Source organism: Heptranchias perlo, chromosome 1 (assembly GCF_035084215.1).
Source record: "Heptranchias perlo isolate sHepPer1 chromosome 1, sHepPer1.hap1, whole genome shotgun sequence".
Classification (NCBI taxonomy): domain Eukaryota; kingdom Metazoa; phylum Chordata; class Chondrichthyes; order Hexanchiformes; family Hexanchidae; genus Heptranchias; species Heptranchias perlo.
In genome coordinates, this window is record NC_090325.1 from 124114847 (window position 1) to 124134666 (window position 19820).

Genomic DNA, 19820 nt, shown 5'->3' on the forward strand with positions numbered 1-19820 from the left:
ATATCGGGATTTCAGGCATGTGTTCAATTTACAGCCCCTTCAATTTTCTGTCTATTAAAAATAACGGATGAAATATCACACAAGCCACATATCAGGCACACAATCCCAAATTCACCATATCCGCCCCTAAAACATGAAGTTCTGCACCGGAAGCAATAAAGACGAATATTTGTACCCATAAGTAATAGACGAAGAATGTGAAAGGGTGCAAGTTACAGGTTTATTCCAGTATCATGTCCCCATGCAATAAACATTAATTTTTCCCCTCTAAAACATAAGAGTAACGTATTAGTAGTTTGTGTAGAATAAAATATATGACAATAATTCAAAGTTATATAGCTTATGGAAATTCAATTTTAGAAGCCTTCAACTTTTGTCACCAAGCCAAACCTCCCCTCAGGCTCCCCTGCCCTAGGCCTGAACCAGAGTCTCTTTCTAGTTTCTCTCTCATCTCCCCTTATACCTTCTTAGTGCTCATCTTGTCCTTGAGATCCACCTCATCCTCTCTTCAGCCTATTTCCACTAAGCCCAAATTCCCTTCATGACCCCCATTCTAACTGACATTGTAAATGATTCTCTCTCCTCAGCTACTACTGCTCTCCCTTTCAAAGTGCTTTCATAAGCCCCCTTCTCAAAAAAAACCCTACCCTTCTGTCCTTGAAAACAACCACTCTTTCTTCTCTAAGTTCCTTGAACATGTTGCTGCTCCAAAATCTGTGCCTGTCTTTACTGCAACTTGTTTGAATTGCTTCAATTAGGTTTCCATTCCATCACAACATCTAAGTGGCCCTAACCAAAGTCACAAATGACATCCTCTGTGAATGTGACCATGGTGCACTATCCCTCCTCATCCTTCTCAACTTCTCTGCAGCCTTTGACAAGGTTGACCACATCGTTCTCCTCCAATGCCTATACCATTGTCCAGTTCAGTTTCACTGCTCTCACTTGATTCCACTCTTACCTAGATGATCATAGCCAGAACATCTCCAGCAATGGTTTCTCTTTCCACCCCCATACATTTCCTCTGGAGTCCCCCAAAGTTTATCCTTGACCGCCTCCTCTTCCTCAGCTACATGCTATCCATTGACAACATCATCCTCAGACATGAAGTCAGCTTCCACACGAACGCTGACCATCTGCTGCTGAAAACCTCATCCATGCCTTTTTCACTTCCAGACTTAACTATTCCAATGCTCTCCTGGACGACCTTCCATCCTCCACCCTCTGTAAACTTCAGCTCATCCAAAACCTTGCTGCTCGTATCTTACCCCACACACCAAGTCCTGCTCACCCATCACTCTGTGCTTGCTAATATACATTGACTCTTGGTCCCCTCAACATCTCCAATTTAAAATTTTCATCTTCATGTTTAAATCCCTTCATGGTTTTTTGCCCCTCCCTATCTCTGTAACCTCCTCCAGTCCTGCAAATGTTCCTCTGATTCTGACCTCCCTTCTCCCCTTCTCTTCACCCCATCATTGGTAGTCATACCTTCAGCCACCTCGGCGCCATGCCCTGGGATTCTCACCCTAAACCTCATCTGCTCCACCTCCCTCTCCTCCTTTAAAACCCTGCTTTGACCAAGCTTTTGTTCACCCCGCCTAATATCCCGTTCTTTGGCTCAGAGTCCATTTTTTTGGTTGCATCTCTATGAAGCACCTTGGGATGTTTTTCTACAATAAAGGCACTATATAAAGGCAAATCATTGTTATTTACTATAATAATCACAAAATAAGTTTTTAACCTACCTTCTACCCCAGCTCCAACCTCAAAACCCTACATCTACAACATCAACAATAACAACTTGCACCTTTAACGTGGTAAAACATCCCAAGGTGCTTCACAGGAGTGTTATCAAACAAAATTTGACACCGAGCCACATCAGAGTCATTTCCTCCATGAAATTCACAATCAGCTCTCTTGACTCTGTCCGATTCAGCATACGACCGCTCAACCATCTGTTATTGGCCCAATGCTAACTGACATCATTAAGTGCTCCCTTTCCACAGGCAGTGTTCCTCCATTTCAAAACTGCCGTAATCATCTCACTCCTTTAGCAGCCTTTCCTTGACCCCTTTGTTCTTTTCAATGACTATCAATCTCCAACCTTTCCTTGTTCTATAAGGTTCCAGAATGTGTCGCTCCAACCCAACTCCTTCTCCACCTCTCCCATAACTTCCTGTTTGACTCCCTTCAATCTGGATTTTGTCCCTCCCACCACCCTGAGTCACCCTAGTCAAAGTCATCAACAACATGCTGTCTGACCATCACTGTGGTGTGTTATTCCTCCTTGTTCTCCTCAACCGCTTTACGGCTTTTGATATCATCCTCAACCAGAACATCTCCCTCCAATGATTGAACTCCATACTATTACTCTCACATGATTCAATTCCTTCCCTACATCAACACATCACCTTCAATCACTTCTCCTCCCATGCTTACACAATCACCTCCGATGTCCCACAAGGTTCCATCCTTGATCCCTTCCTATTCCTTATCTATGTGTTGCTCCTCAGGACATCGTCTCTAAGTATGGGGTCAGCTTCCATATGTAAGCCAATGATATCCAGCATTGCCTCGTCCACCGCTATCCACGACAGTCTCCACAATGTCCAACTGTCTCTCAGACATCCGGTTGTGGATGAACTTTTTGGAGCTCGACACTGACAAGATCGAAGACATCCTGTTTGGCCTCCACCAGAAACACTGAACCTTAGCATTTGATCTCATTCCTTTTCCTGGAGCACTGTTTAGCCTTGAGCTGAGCTTCAAACCCCACATCCAGTCTGCCACTAAAACCCTCTACTTCCACCTCTGAAATACTGCTTGCCTCAACAGGTGTGTGAGAGCTGACAGGTTTCTAAAGATTATGACTTAAGCAGAGTTATTAATACTTGAGTCAGACTTGCATGTCAATGCCAGGGACACAGGAGCTTCTACGCTTACACTTCAATATATGATTCAATGCACAGAATACCAGCAATGAAGCTTCACCCACCACTCATGCTGCTTGTGGAGGTCTCTTCTATGAATGGTTGTTGTCTAAGAGCCTGACTCTTAGGTACAGTCGTTCCAATGCAGTTAATTGCTTGCCAAAAACAGGATTCTCTGAATTGCCTGTCTATTATTTCAACAGGTCATTCTTTTCTCCAAGGAAACATGCGGATCAAATTTGTGAGACATTTTTCCTTAGTACATTTGCCTTTGGCTGTAACATATTATAATATTCCATCTCCCCCTCAAAGTAACTTGTGGCTTTGTTATGCTTTTTGCCAGATGGTGATTGCTCATGGGTTAGCCAGCAAAACTGATTCAGCGATGATGAAGATAAGCAGATTGTGGGGCAGTTCCACAAAACAAATTAGGATTTTTACTAAATAATACAATTGTACAACAAAGTGCACAGCTAACGACATTCAGAAATACCTTGCTCTCTAGTGGACGTGAAGAGTGCCATTACCAATTATGGGCTGGCTAGAAAGAATGGTTGAATATCGATCAAGTTGATTAATAACTTCCGGGCATGAGATACTATGTCTGTCAGATAGTGTACATTGCTTAGTAGTGTAACCACCTTTTTTCATGCCTTTCAATGTGTCACTGCCATTGACTGTGACAGTTTCTAGGTCCATTAATTTAACAAAACCCATGAAAGATCAATGCCATCTTAGATCTCTTAATCACTGATTTGATTACACCAGGCCCAGACATAACACCACCACCAAAGCACTTAAAAAGATAAAGAAAAGCAAGAACTTGTGTTCATATAACGCCTTTCATGACCTCAGGACAGCTGAAGGGAGGCGAGGAAGGCCGGATGGAATGGATAAGTGCCTTTCCATCACTGCTTATGAGCGAGGAGGAGCAGGAATGTTTCCCCCAGCTTCCATACCTTCGATCGAACTCCCGTGATCGCCCCCCCCCCCGCGATCTCTGAATCACCCTCCCCGATGTCCAACCCGCGATCTCCGACTCACCCCCCCCCACCCCCGATATCGGTCCCGCGATCTCTGAATCACCCTCCCCGATGTCCAACCCGCGATCTCCGACTCACCCCCCCCCACCCCCGATATCGGTCCCGCAATCTCCGAATCACCCTCCCCGATGTCCAACCCGCGATCTCCGACTCACCCCCCCCCACCCCCGATATCGGTCCCGCGATCTCTGAATCACCCTCCCCGATGTCCAACCCGCGATCTCCGACTCACCCCCCCCACCCCCGATATCGGTCCCGCAATCTCCGAATCACCCTCCCCGATGTCCAACCCGCAATCTCCGACTCACCCCCCCCACCCCCGATGTCGGTTCCGCGATCTCTCCCTCCCTCCCTCTGCTCCGTTCCCCATCTGCGGCCTGGAGCCACAGGCCTATCCGCCCGACAGCCAGCTGGCCTCTCAATCTGGCTGGCTGCGGCCGGGAAACTGATTCAAAAAATTAAAATCAGGTCCTGCTGTTAAATTCGACAGGACCTCCTGGAAACTCATACCTCCGGGTGTCCCGGCTGCTAGACCTCTCCCCACCCCCCATAAGCCGCGCTCCCTCCCTGCCTCCCCATAAATATCGGGGCAAGAATATTACCATTGTGCCAAAGCTAACTTAAGATCTTTTCTATCAACGCATTCCATGTTATTGTCATCACCTACTCAGAAGCAGTGTTATAAGTTATAGCTGTCATGGGGGGATCATTAATGTGGTTATTCCCAAATGAGTTTGACATTGGGTTCAAATAAGATTTCTATTGCAGTATGAAGATTTGTTTCAGGTCATTATTAGGATATACAGAGCATGCACCAACAAGAGTTTATTTGGCTCAAAACCTGACAATAGACCCACAATTCTTGATGGTGATTTGAAATGTATTAGGACCGAGAGTTGCTGGGTTTGAGGAGAAGGTAAAGCAAAATTTCCTCAAAATAACTTTAATGGAAAGTAAAATTGGACAAAGTGTAAAACGGGCGCTGATTCTCTATAGCCCGTTTTGCGCCAACGCCCAAAACAAATTTCTACCCTTTTGTTTCAGGCCTGATCCAGTAAACATTTCCCCACCCTCCCCAGAAATTGGTGGTTTAACATATCTGGCAGGAGGTCGTGTATAGGGCGAATGGTGGCTGCAAGTGACCAAGAAAATGGCAGACCTGAGAAAAGCTGCCAAAGTGAGGCTACCCTGCAATTTTCTTTACCATGTCACTGGCCCAAGTATGCCTGCCACAAAGCGTTTCCTTGTAACCTGTTACTCTTCCACTGCTCTCCCATCGTAAATACTCAAACAACTTTGCAGCTCTGAATGCTTATCATGCCGCAGAGTAGAAACTGAAGTTGCAACCTACAGCTGAAATTATAATCACACTGAAATCTTAAATGGACTTCATATAATATTTGTTTTAACACAACCTAGCTACATTAAGCATGTTTGTTTACTCATAACCATAACGGGTAGCATGATGGTCATTTGTATGTCACTGTACCTGCTCTTTACATTTACAATATCTGAAGACTATTTTGCTGCTTGTAGGGCAAGTTGGCTCATAACAGAAGGTAACAGATCTAAACTGGGGGAGGATCCAGAAATTTCAAATCCTTGACTGCCTTTGAAGAGGCCATGCTGGACTAACAGAGCGACACTCATCTTGGAGGATGTAGATAGTGAGCTTGAGGAATTGGGTTTGAATGAGTCACAATACACAGGTGAGGAGAAGCAAGTTCCTGTCTCAGCTGCAATGCCAAGGAATAGACACTTGAGTGTTATTCTATCACCCCTTTACATTTGCAATATCTCAATACTCCACTTCTGCTCACCCAAAACTTTGCTGCCCATATTCTATCCTGCACCAAGTCCCGCTCACTCATCACTCGTGTCCTTGCTGACCTACACTGGCTCCTGGTCCTCCAATGCCTCCAATTTAAAATTCTTATCCTCATGTTTAAATCCCTTCATAGTCTTTCCCATCCATATCTCTGTAACCTTCTCCAGCGACCCCCCCCCGCCCCAGAACTTTCTGTTCCTCTCACTCCGACCTTTTGTGCATCTGTCCCTTCCCTTAGCATCACCATTGGCAGCTTTGCTGTCAGCTGCCTAGGCCCCATGCTCTGAAATTCCCTCCCTAAACCCTTCCACTTCTCCACCTTCACCTCCTCCCATTAAGACCTTTCTTAAAACCTTCTTCTTTGACCAAGATTTTGGTAACCGCTCCTAATATCTTCTCCTTTGGCTTTGCTATCATTTTTGTCCCCTGTGAAGTTCCTTGGGAGCCTTTTCTACATTAAAGGCACTATATTAATGCAAGTTGATTTCTACAGTAGTAACTTGAGTTTATCCAAAATAGTCTGTAAGTACTGGATAGGAGTGTGAACGAATTCACTAGCTGCATCTGTGCAGTCATGCAGGAAGCCTTCTTTGCACTTTAGTCTAACACAGAGTGTGCGTCAACTCAACCTGCCCAAGCATATTTCAATTGTAACTCTTACACTGAGCAGGGAGGCATTACATCAGTTTGGATGGAATTTGAACCAGATTTCTGGAGATAAAAAGGGTTTTTTTCATCTTCAGTGCTCCTGACACAGAACATTGCACACCAGGTCTGCATATTGGGAATTTGGAAATGGACAGAAGCTTTGGGAGATGTGGAGTGGTGGGCACCCGAATTCCCAGAATGTACTCCTAAATGTACACATAAAACTCTGTGTTAGAGACAAATGCTTAATCTGAAATGATTGCAATCCCATTGTCCAAAGTGCATTTTTTTTAAGGTGCATCATCACCACTAAAAGGCATCTGCTCTCCTACACAGCTTACTAACACGTATGGGGCAATTTTCCGAGTTCATGCTGCTGGCAGGAAGCCACCTGCTGCACATATCAGGAAATCACAGCACACTGGCCGCAATTTCCCCTCCATTTAACAAGGATAGCAAATTAAAGGTAACATGCCTGCGATTTCCCAATATGCACAGCTGCCTGTTAACCTGTCAATAGCATGAATTCAGAAAATTGATACCATAAGGTAATGTAATTTATGTTGCGATGTTGTCATTTGCAGTGTCAATCTGATTGCTCTGCTCCTCAGTGGTTCAAATCTTTATTTGATATCAAACATCCACGTATTTAAATGATGTTTCTGCCCTTTTGGTTTGGTAATGACTCATCCATTCTGCACCCAATATAGCTTCTTGTTATGTGATCCTAATTTTATTTTGCCAAGGATAGCTCCTGGAGCCCAAATATGGCTTGGGCAGTTTAAATGACACACATGTTTTTGCAGGTCATATTCAGATGATGAAGTCAGTGAGGACTTCAAGTTAATTGATATTTTCAGGCTGCAAATGTCCAAAATCAACAACAGTGCATTTTAACAACCAGGCAATCTAAACCTGGACTAGTCTCCAAAATGAAAGCACTGGCAGTGCTTCACTTGTGATATTTCTTTTGACCTGCAACGGCATCAGTTGACAAGTGCATTTACTGCAGCACATTGCCCTGACTGATTTTAGAATGTATATCTCATTGTGTTATATCATAGAGGATTACTGTTTTTATTGCTATCACCCTTCAAGGCCATGTACCAAGATTCTCAATAAAACCTAAGTATTTCCTCCCTCTCTTTTGAAATATATTATGATGTAAAGTACCATCTGAGCCCTGACTTACATACAAATCCATAAATCTGACATAATAACATGTCTAGACCTTATAGGAATCATTCCCTTTTTTGGAGAGTTTTTAGACGGGAACAGTCGGAAATAACTTGCTCTTAAAGCTCTATTACTACAGTGTTCTTATATCGTATATTGTTTTGTATATTAACCACCTGAAAGCCTGCATTTCTGCTGTAGTATGAGCTATGACTGGCTTTTCATGAGGCATATTCAAAGCAATGTTTTGTGCTTTTTACAGAAAAATGGATGGATTTGCAAAATGTAATCCCCAAAACACCAGTAAGAATTCTAAAAAATCCCATGTAATAAAAATAATTTGACTTACTCCATCACTATAAACTACTAATAAACAGACAGAATTGCAGAATGAAATCTCCAATATATCAGTAAAGTTTTTGAAATTCCAGATGGAATTTGACATATTCAGTCACCATAAAAATGTGTATATTTCATTTTTTTAACAGTCTTTTTATTAATCATTTTATTATTTAATACAGAGGCACTTGGGGACACGATGCTTGCATTACATCTCCAGCTGTGTCATCATAACACGTCGCTTGTTTACAACCCAGTACAATGGTATCCAAATTATTTTAACAGGAGAACAAAAACAACTTGCAGTTATGTAGCATCTTTAACGTAGACAAATATCCCAAGGCATTTAACAGAAGTATAATCGGACAAAAAGGGACACAGAGACAAAGAAAGAAATATTAGGTGACCAACACCTTGATCAAAGATTTTTGGGATGTGGGCATCCTAGCAAGGCGTGCATTTATTGCCCATCTCTAGTTGTCCTGAGAAGGTGTTGATACAACTGAGTTGCTTGCTAGGCCACTTCAAAGGGCTGTTAAATTACATATGGAGTCACATCTAGGTCAGACCAGATAAGGACAGAAGAGGCCAGAGTCAGAGGAACATAGAGTTCTGGGGAGAGGTGGAGGGGTGCGGCTGGTGTAGGGTTGAAGGAGTTTAAAGTTATAGGGAAGGGGTGAGGCCATGAAGAGATTTAAACACAATGCAAATTTAGAATTGGAGGCAGTGGAGGACAAGGAGCAAATATATTTCAGTAAGGACAGGGGTGATAGGTGAGTGGGGCTTGGTGTGGGATACACAGAGTGTTGTGGATGAACTAAAGTTTACAAAAGGTGGAGGATGGGAGGATGGCCAGGAAAGCATTAGAATAGTCAAGTCTGGAGTTGACAAAGGCATGATTTCAGCAGCACATGGTGTTATCAGCTGGATAGCCCTGTGGTGAAGGATAGATTACTAGATCCTGGTCTTCAGTTGCTTCCAAGCCTTTATTTACAGAGCTCCACATTACACACACCACAACCCAGATAAGCTCTCGTATATATGGATACAAAAGAGTCTCAATTGATACACTCCACTTGCATACAATTAACATTAATTGATAAAAATTGATACAATTAACACATGGGACGAGGCAGGGTCGGTGGCAGGTAATGTTATGGAAGTGGCAGTAAGTGGTCTTTGTGATGGAGAGTATATGGGGTTGGTAGCTCAGCTTGGCGTTAGAATATGATGCCAAAATTATGAACAATCTTGTTGAACCTGAAATAATGGCTGGGAAGGGGGATGGGATTGGTGGCAATTGTAGGTAGTTTGTGGCAGAGGCTAAAGACAATAGCTTTGCCCTTCCCACAGTTTAACTAGAGGTGATTGTGGCTCATCCAAGACTGAAGATCGAACAAGCATTGGAGCGGTTGAGACAGGTCGTCTAAGGGAGAGTTGGGTGTAATCAGCGTACATGTGCTGACCCCATGTTTCTGAATGATGTTGCCAAGGGACAGCATGTAGATGAGAAAGAGAATGAGGACAAGAATAGATCCTTGAGGGACTCCAGAGATAATGGTACGGGGTTGGCAAGAGAAACCAATGCTGGAGATGCTCTGACTATGATTGGATAGGTAAGAGTGGAACCAAGCAAGGGCAGTCCCACTGAGCTGGACGACAGAGGCAATGCATTGAAGGAAGATGGTGTGGTCCACTGTGTCAAAGGCTGGAGAGAGGTTGAGAAGGACAAAGAGGAATAATGCACTATGGTCATAATCACAGGGGATTTCATTTGTGACTTTGATTAATGCCATAATCTAATGCTAGGGCATGAGCAGAAACCTGATTGGAGAGATTCAAACATGGAGTTGCAGGAAAGATGGGCACAGATTTGGGAGGGGACAACATGCTGAAGGAGTTTAATGAGGTTGTAGATGGAGTGGTAGTTTGCAAGGACAGAGGGGTTGAGGGTGTTTTTTTTTAGGCGTGGTGATGATGGTGGTTTCAAAAGAAAGGGGGAAAAACCTGAGGAGAGGGAACCATTTACAATGTCAGTTAGCATGGAGGCCAGGAAGAGAAGTTAGGTGATCAGCGGTTTAGTGAGAATGGGTCAAGGGAGCAGGAGATGGGTCTCATGGACAAGACGAGCTCAAAGACATGAGGAGATTGTAAAGAAATGAGAGAAAGATGTTAGATTAGGGCTAGGGTAACGGGGGGCCAGAAGGGAGGTTTGGCTTGGTGGGCAAGGACAAGGATAGGAAGCAGCAGAGGCAGCTGAGCAGATGGTCTCAATCTTAGAAGTCCATGAGTTCCTCGCACTTGTTGTTAGAGATGAGGGAGGAGGCAAGGGAAAAGGGTTTAAGGAGAAAAGTGCTGGGGGTTATCTTTGGTCTCCAGGATGATCCTAGAGTTGTGGTCAATTTTGGCAGCGAAGAGTGAGGTGCAAAAGCACTTGATGTGGGCCAGCCAGATCTGTGAAGGTCGGCTAAACCAGTTGTATGCCACAAATCGCTCTTTTAGTAGATCACAAGGAACCTAGGCATTAACTAGCAACATATTATAAAAACACATTATCATTCAGCAAGAGTAACCTTTATTGAAGGACATTAGGGTACAGTCACTGTTCATGTGCCCCAACTGGTAACCACACTCAAAGACAATGCAGGTCAGAGATAGTGTTACAAATCTGATTGATCAGCTCACACTCCCTTTAAATGTAGCTCCCTATTGGGAGCACAGAAGTGCTGAATTTAACCTTTAAAGAGAGTACTTAAAACTTTAGAAACAAAAAGCAAACAAACTCTGAACAATTGGTGAACATATTCAACCTAACAGTGATCGTTAAGTTGAGCAGTTTTAAGATCTTGCATAAAGAGGATAACCTTCAAAAGAAAATATTTGAGGCCATTTACATGAGGGCTCAGTAACAAGAGTTGAATAGGATATAATGTCACAGCTATTTCTAATGGCAGTGTACAAAATTGATGTGGGTGTACACTCCTCTTTATGGCAGCAGGGAAACTGATTCCTGAAAATATTCCATAACATTGGAGTAAACCTCCTGCAAAGCAAAAAGGCTAAGGGATGCATTTTTTCAAATATTAATTTTCTCTAGTTATAAGTTGATATTTTAAAAACATTTTCTCCCTTCCTCTTCTAAATGCGCTGACTAATGCTGAGATATGGTCCATAGGGAATGCCAGCCCTCCAGCAGCAATCCCAAAATACAAAAGACATTTCACTGCTCTGGCGGGCAGTGACTTCAGAAGTAACAAACAATACTGAGGTGATCTGTTTAAATAACAGCAATCGGCAGAGATGATCAGACAGTGAGTGTTGGCAGGCTGTCCAATAATGGGGAAGGGGGTCCAATACATCAAAGGCTGGTTTTCCCTAGCATCTATACACAGACGCCCGTCCCAGCAGAGGTCACTGGACAGCAATCAGGAGCAGGAACCCTGACCAAATTTTTCCTCTCCCTAGCCCAAAGACTGACTAGCTCAATAAATGTATTTTGAAAATGAAGAATCACATTAGTTTTGAGTTTGTCTGCCTCTCTAGAAGAAACGACCATTTTCATTTATTTGGAGTTTCCAACCAATGCTTGGAAATAGGCTCCTGTTGGAAGCCACAGCAAGCTAACATATCTGCTGACAATATTCCCCACCACCGCTGCTGCTGCTTACTTGAAAAATTAACCCTTAATGTCTGCTGGGACCTTCACAGTTAGTCTGCCAGTGCTCCTATTGAGCAGCCATACTACACCTACAATTTGAAAAGGGTAGCATTTTTAGAGGATAGAAAGCAGGTAACAACAAGATAGACTGCCCTGCTCACACCTCTCTCTCTGCTCAAGGAAATTAGAGCCCTGGGCACAGGTACTTAAATACACGTGTAAAAGAAAACATTTTGGGATACAATATATGAGTAATTTGGGACATGACATGTGGTAAGTGTAGGATGCTTGGGAGGAACAGGTGACTTTGGACCTATGGTTCCCAAAGCTGTCCACCTTTGGAGTTTTCCTCGCCTTATGCCTGGGTCTGTTGTAGACTAATTGATAGAGATTGATTGCCAGGATTAATCAACAACTCCATTATCGTTGTATCATGTGACTACCAGGATGGTAGAAGGTGGACTAGATGGGCCTTAGTCTTTTTTCATCTAGTAATTCCTATGTTCCTAAGTCTTCTTAATAACCTCTAACTACTGGTGAAACCTCTAATGTTAGAAACTTCCAGTTGGTCCAACTGATCTCTTTTCTTTAGCTTTAAAATTAAAGTTGACTTCACAGCAACCAGTGCAAAACCAAAGCTTTCTTGGGGTGATCTCACTCCATTGCAAAATGCTAGCTTAGCTGGAGTTATAGTGCTAATTTTGTGTTGCTTGTTACTTGCATGACATAATGGGGTAGAACTTGACTTTGTGCGATAATGTAAAATGGGTGATAACGAGGCGGCAGCCCATTTTATATCTCTCTCGATTTTTATTTCCATTGACTCACTATCACCTGTTTTACACTATCACATAAAGTCAAGATCTAACCTAATGACTGTCCCACAACGGTACAAGATGTGCAGCCTAACTGCATTATATGATGCTATTCACTGTGTTTCTTCTGAAATGTCTATTGGTGAACATACGCTAAGAAAAGTATGGAAATATTAAGATTGCTGTAATATTTTGCTAAATGGCAAAGAGGTATAAACTGATAAGTATGGCCCAATCAGCTACTCAAACCATGTTTTCATTTATTTGATAGGCACAATTTATAAGCCCTGATGTTGTGAGGCCCCAACCAAATCACGGGGGGCCCTGAGCTATCAGCCAGGTGAGCCTGCACCATGAGCCAGCATAACCCTTTTTTACTTGACCAACTAATTTGAGCTACAGTTCAAGTTTAGATCTAGAGACAGGAAGCAACTGTTCAAAAGTTGTAGAGGCAATAGTAGATGCCTTTATCTATGTGGATAAATGGGTAAAGCCAAAACCCAGTGTAAGCACTAAGCCATAAAGGCCAGAGGTCCCACATTTGATACTTGGCCTGTGCTGAATTAGCTAACCTTAAACAGGGCAGCAGCAGTGCTAGAGTTGGCCTCAGATTCCCTAGACTAGAGAGGGAGAACTAAATCAGCCACGATCCCGTCTTCTGATCACTATCCTGTGACATCTGCTGGAAAGAGCATGTGGGTGGACACTGGGTGAAATCAGGATCAAGCTCAGCTTGATGCCCTCTACAATCGAGTAACTTGCCAACACTCACGGTCCAAGCTCACACATGAAGAATGGTTGAGATATCAGAAGTATGTTGGTGCCTCTGGAAATTTACCCCAGCACGAGTCAGCATTTTGTGGAGAGAAGAAAAAGGGGGAAAAAGTTCTAATCAGGGTTTTATCTTATTGAGGTTTCAGTTTTTTGAACAGATTACTGTGCAGCTTCTGTTAGGTTCAAGAAGTAAGGTTAGCGCAAGAAGTTTATAGCAGCATTTTCTAATAACAAGGTTTCATTGTGGTCAATAATTTGTCCTTTTTTGTTCCATTAAGTCATCACTAATTTTATAAATCTCCTCAGTGCTTTGTTCCAGAAAATCACATCAAACCTATGTCACTGAGCAAGTACATACTACAGCCTGTTCTGCATCATAACTTTATAATTCTCTAACAAATCCAATCTGACTTAATTATAAGATATCTCAGATCTCTTTGGCCCTCATTTATCACTGCCAGGGATAAAATTACTTATATGGTCCGAAAGCATATTCTAGCCACGAGGGACATGTTGAACTTTTTTTGGAAATTTATAATTAATGGTTCCTTTGGGTTACTACATCTCAAACCATTTATGGCTCACAATAAGTGAAATGAAATGATTGATTATGTTATTAAGTTTCCTTGTCTAATTTAGAAAATCAGCTTATACGAAGGAATGGATAAGATAAATACATGAATTCAGTTTTGCAAAAAGGGTTTCTATCCAAAATGTTAACCTATCTGTACTCTTTTCAGATACTGAAGGACCCACAGTGTATTTCCAGTATTTTCTGTATAATTTTATACTATCTATGCTAGTCATTTTATACAAACAAAAACTGACAACAGACATCCAGCTACATCCATTCCTCAGCCAAGCGGGCTCGCAGATAAATTAATTTCCAGTGCTGCTCCTCAGCTACTAGGTTGATTAACAATACTGGTTGCTGATTTTCGGAGTCAGCTGTGGCTCAATGATAACACTCTCGCCTCCGAGTCAGGGGGTTGTAGATTTAAGTCCCACTCCAGAGACTTGAGTACAAAATCTAGGCTGATGCTCCAGCGGCGTACTGAAGAAGTGCTGCATTGTCAGAGATGCCGTCTTTCAGATGCGACATTAAACCGAGGCCTTGTCTGCCCTCTCAGGTGGACATAGACGACCAATGGAGTTCTTCCCAGTATCCTGGACGACATTTATCCCTCAACCAAACAGATTATCTGGTCATTATCACTTTGCTGTTTGTGGAACCTTGCTGTGCACAAATTGGCTGCTGCGTTTCCTACATTGCAACAGTGATGACACTTCAAAAAGTAATTCATTGGCTGTAAAGTGCTTTGGGACATCCTGGGGTCGTGCAAGGCTCTGTATAAATGTAAGTCTTTCATTTTTCCATCTATGTGACCTTTGCTCAGCATTGCTCACTGATGGCATGCCAATTGAGGTGTACCAAGTTGCTGCATGATAGTACACTAACTCTCCTACCCCTATTCATGGCCACCCCCTCAACCCTTCCATCTCCCATGGTCTCAATTACTGATAAGGCCTTCTTCAGTCACCTCCATGTATCCCTCATCGCCCACATCCAATACCCTATTCCAACCCCACTTGCATTTGTGTCTGCCGTGGAAAAAACTCTCCCCCAGGTTACTTACAATTGCACTTTCAAATTCCCAACTCTCTAGCCTTTGGCTTCCATTCACCACAATGGGCTTGATTTTAAAAGTAAAAAACGGGTGGGTTGGGGGCGGGGTGGTATTGAAAATTGCCACCATTTCAGACCCGCCCCCAACCCGCCTCCAACCCGCCCATTTCTAGTTTTCACAGGGGCGGGGCGAGGGGCGGGCGGCCAACCAGCGCCCAGGCTTCCATTTTTAAGTAATTCCCGACTTTAACCCCGGGGGGCCGGGATTCCCAGGCCTTCTGATTTACGCCTCGTGAAAGGAGGGGAGAAGGTCCGAGACTGCAGGTAAGTGCCTAGAAAGGCACAGCTTGTGGGCCCGGAGGAACAGGAGTGCTTCCCCCAGGCCCAACAAGCCTACCTGCACAATGCCCCCCCACCACGATCAGGACCCCCGACCCCGACCCGGCCCTGATCCTCAGACCCCGACCTTGATCCTCTGACCCCGATCCCCGACCCCGATCCTCTGACCCCGATCCTCCGACCCCGACCCCGATCCCGATCCCGATCCTCTGACCCGAATCCTCTGACCCCGATCCTCTGACCCCAACCCTGATCCCGATCCTCCGACCCCGACCCCGATCCCGATCCCGATCCTCTGACCCGAATCCTCTGACCCCAACCCTGATCCCGAATCCTCTTACCCCGATCCTCTGACCCCAACCCTGATCCCGATCCTCCGACCCCGATTCTCTGACCCCATTCCCCCGATCTCGATCCTCTGACCCCGATCCTCCGACCCCAACCTCGATCCCTATCCTCCGATCCTGAACCTGATCCCCGACCCCGATCCTCCGATCCTGATCCTCTGACCCCAATCCCCTGATCCCGATCCTCCGACCCCGACCCTGATCTTCCGACCCCGATCATCCCCCGCGATGATTCCCGATCCCGCCCCTCCCCTTGAGTGACCCCTGATCCCATCCCCCATGACTCACAACCCCCAATCCCATCCCCCATGACTCACGACCCCCATGCCCACCTATGTCCACCTGTGCCCACCTATGTCCACCCATGCCCCTTGCCCACCCATACCCCTTGCCCACCCATGCCCCTCAGATCTGGCTAGACTGCATCAAGTGTTGTCAGGCCTCATTCTCCTCTGCCTAAACCACCACTCCTCCAGAATCATCCTGGAGAGCAAATATAACATTTTTCCCCACTACCAACCATCTCCTTAAACCTCTCTCCACTGCTCCCTCCATCCTAAGCGTGAGGTGCTTGTGGACATTTTTGTCACTAAGATTGAGACCATTTGTTCAGCTGCCTCTGCTGATTCCCCCTCTTCCCCTTGCCCACCAAGCCAAATCTCCTCCCAAGCTCTCCCCTGCCCTAGCTATGAACCTGCTTCTCTCTCTATTTTCCTTTCCATTTCCCCATATGCCCTCTCTGAGCTCATCTCAACCATAAGACCCATCTCCTTCTCCCTTGATCCCACTCCCACTAAACTGCTAAACTGCTGACCACTCAACTTCCTTTCCTAACCCTTAGACATTGTAAATGGTTCCCTCTTCTCAAATATTGTCTTCCTCCCTTTCAAAACTGCCGTCATCACTCCCCGCCCCTCCAAAAACCCACCCCCAACCCCTCTGCAAACTACATTTGGAATTTTAACCTCCCTTTCCTCTCCAAAGTCCTTGAACGTGTTGTTGCCTCCCAAATCCTTTCCCATCTTTCCCACAACTCGCTGTATGAATCTCTCTAATCAGGCACTAAAATGGCCCTAACCAATGTTAACAAATTACATCCTCTGTAACTGTGACCATGATGCATTATCCCTTCTCGTCTTCCTCAACCTCTCTGCACCCTTTGACATGGATGACCACAAAATCCTTCTCCAATGTCTTTCTTTAATGTGGAGATGCCGGTGATGGACTGGGGTTGACAATTGTAAACAATTTTACAACACCAAGTTATAGTCCAACAAATTTATTTGTGGAATTTAAAATAAATTTGTTGGACTATAACTTGGTGTTGTAAAATTGTTTACAATTTCTTTAATGTCAGCTCAATGGAACAGTGCTTGCTTGGTTCCACTCTTACCTATCCAATTGTAGGCCAAGCATCTTCAGCAATTGTTTCTCTTCCCGCCTCTGCTCCAACATTGCTACCTTTGAAGTCCCCCAAGGATCTATCCTTGGCCCCCTCCTCTTCCTCATCTACTTGCTGCCCTTGGTGACATCATCCACATACACAGAGCCAGCTTCCACATGTTTGCTGATGACACCCAGATCTACCTCTCCGCTACTCCTCTAGACTTCTCCACTGTCTCTCTATTGTCAGTTTGCTTGTCCAACATCCAATTTTGGATGAGTCGCGATTTCGTCCAGTTAAACATCGGAAAGGTCAAAGCCATCGTCTTCGGCCCCTGCCACAACTCCGTATCCTTGACCTTGCTTCTGTCTCCTTTCCAGGCCACTGTTACCGGTTGAATCAGACTGTTCACAACCTCGGCATCCTATTCTACCAAGCTGAGTTTCTGACCCCATATCCTCTCTATCACAAAGACCATCTACTTCCACCTCCGTAACACCCCCCACCTCTGCCCCTACCTCATCCCATCTGCTGCTGAAACCTTCATCACCCTTGACCTTTCCATCTTCTTCAACTAAACTCCCTTTCCTCACTAAGACCCTTGAATGTATTGTCATCATACAACTCCATGTTCATCTGTTCCATCATTCCCTGTTCAAATTTCTTCAGTATGGTTTCCACATACCTCCGAGTCCACCCAATTACAGCTACCAATGACATCTTTATGACTGCAACTATAGCATGTTATCCATTCTCAACTTCTCTGCAGGTTTCAATATATCCAACCATTCCTTTCTCCTGCACCATCTCTCCTCCGTAGACCACCTTCATGGCATCACTCTCACTTGGTTCCACTTTCACCTGTCCAAACATAGCCAGCACATTTCCTGCAATGGCTTTTCACCACACATTTCCACCTCCTCTACATTTCCATCTGCGTCTCACCACATCCCCACTGCTGAAACCCTTATCCACATCTTGGTAACCTCCAGGCTTAATTTTTCCAATGCTCCCCTCAATTGCATAGGATTTGTAGACCATACATCATAAGCCTTGAGGTTCCATTAGGTTGGTCCAATCTCCCACCGTAACTTCAATGGGAGATTGATGGAGAAACGGCGAAATGGCTCACAACATATGTTTATGCGTTTCTCATGGGGTTCCACCGATTTCCCACTGAAGTTACAGCTGGAGATTCAGACAACTCCCACAGAAATTCAGGATAATAATATACCAAATTTTACTTGACGGAAATGAGAGCAACCACTTGTATTTATACAGTGCCTTTAACATAAAAAATCCCAAGGTGCTTAAACTTGCACTGCAGCTTAGAACCCTGCCATAATTTTTATGAACAATATTATCCCATCTTAGATATGAGTATTAAATAAAGTGACAGATTCACATTGTGGTGTATAAGTGTAGTGTCTACGGCCTCTGAAGGCAATAAAAGTCATTCCAACTGATGTATTTGTGCACGCAAAATAACGTTACTCTGGACACAGGATAGGACTCATTTGAGCCACCACATAACCTCAAGATGTCAGTTGCATGATCTATTTGCAGTGCTGTAAATCCATAGCCATGGGTGTGTGTGTGTGTGATGGGAGGAGGAGGTAAATTGTGAGCACTGCCAATTGAAAACACTAGAATTATGTCACGAAGTACTTTTTCCATGCACAGACTCTGTATGGCCTGCATACAGAAGTCTATTCTCTACAGACAGCAGAGCTTAAGCTCTGTCTACTATTTCCCTTTTAAGTCCATTTTTTCAAAGATATTTCAAACAAGGCTGCTCTGACTGCAGTTGCTACAAATATACTGACAGACATCTCAAACACACGAGATCTGCTCTGAAATGTTTAGTTGTTCCTTAAAACCAGCTAAAAAGAACATTCAATTGTGTACAAAAGCAGAACACATAAATTAAAAATACATCGGCCTAGAAATTTGGGCTTGCCCACTTTTGGACATGGTGGGGGGTTGGGGGGGCATAGGGTGCAATCGCTTGTCTTAATGGTGAGGCCCGAGGTGCCCCGATATTAGTCCTCGGGCCTCATTTTCATTGAGCATTTGAGCTGTGGATAGTAACAGGCAGTTCGCCGGCTTAGCATGTTTGAAGATCGGGCCGCTGCAGGTAAGTGAGGAAAGGGGGTTGGGGCAAGGGTGCGCGATCGGGTGGGGAAGGGGGCGATCGGGTGGGGAAGGGGGCGATCGGGTGGGGAAGGGGGCGATCGTGTGGGGAAGCCGGGGCGATCGAGTCGGGAAGAGGCAGCAATCGGGTGGGGAAGTGGGGGCGATGGGTCCAGGATGCGGCAGCGATCAGGTCAGGAAGTGGGGGCTATCAGGTGGGGAAGTGGGGGTGATCAGGTCGGGATGTGGGGGCGATCGGGTCGGGAAGTGGGGGCGATCAGGTCGGGATGTGGGGGCGATCGGGTCGGGAAGAGGGGGCTATTGGGTGGGGAAGTGGGGCCGATCGGGTGGGGAAGTGGGGGCGATCGGGTGGGGAAGTGGGGGCGATCGGGTGGGGAAGTGGGGGTGACCGGGTGGGGAAGTGGGGTCGATCGGGTCGGGATGTGGGGGCGATCGGGTGGGGAAGTGGCGGCAATCGGGTGGGGAAGTGGGGGCGATCGGGTGGGGAAATGGGGGCGATCGGGTGGGGAAATGGGGGCGATCGGGTCGGGAAATGGGGGCGATCGGGTGGGGAAATGGGGGCGATCGGGTGGGGAAGTGGGGTCGATCGGGTGGGGAAGTGGCGGCGATCGGGTCGGGATGTGGGGGCGATCGGGTGGGGAAGAGGGGGCTATTGGGTGGGGAAGTGGGGCCGATCGGGTGGGGAAGTGGGGGCGATCGGGTCGGGAAATGGGGGCGATCGGGTGGGGAAGTGGGGTCGATCGGGTCGGGAAATG

General features: G+C 45.2%; 1 protein-coding gene across 2 annotated transcripts in view; it reads right to left on the reverse strand.

Moving 5' to 3' along the window:
- The window catches only part of LOC137325622 (synaptopodin-2-like), a 104047-nt gene that overhangs the window by 60925 nt on the left and 23302 nt on the right, over window positions 1–19820 (reverse strand). The window lies entirely within an intron of this gene.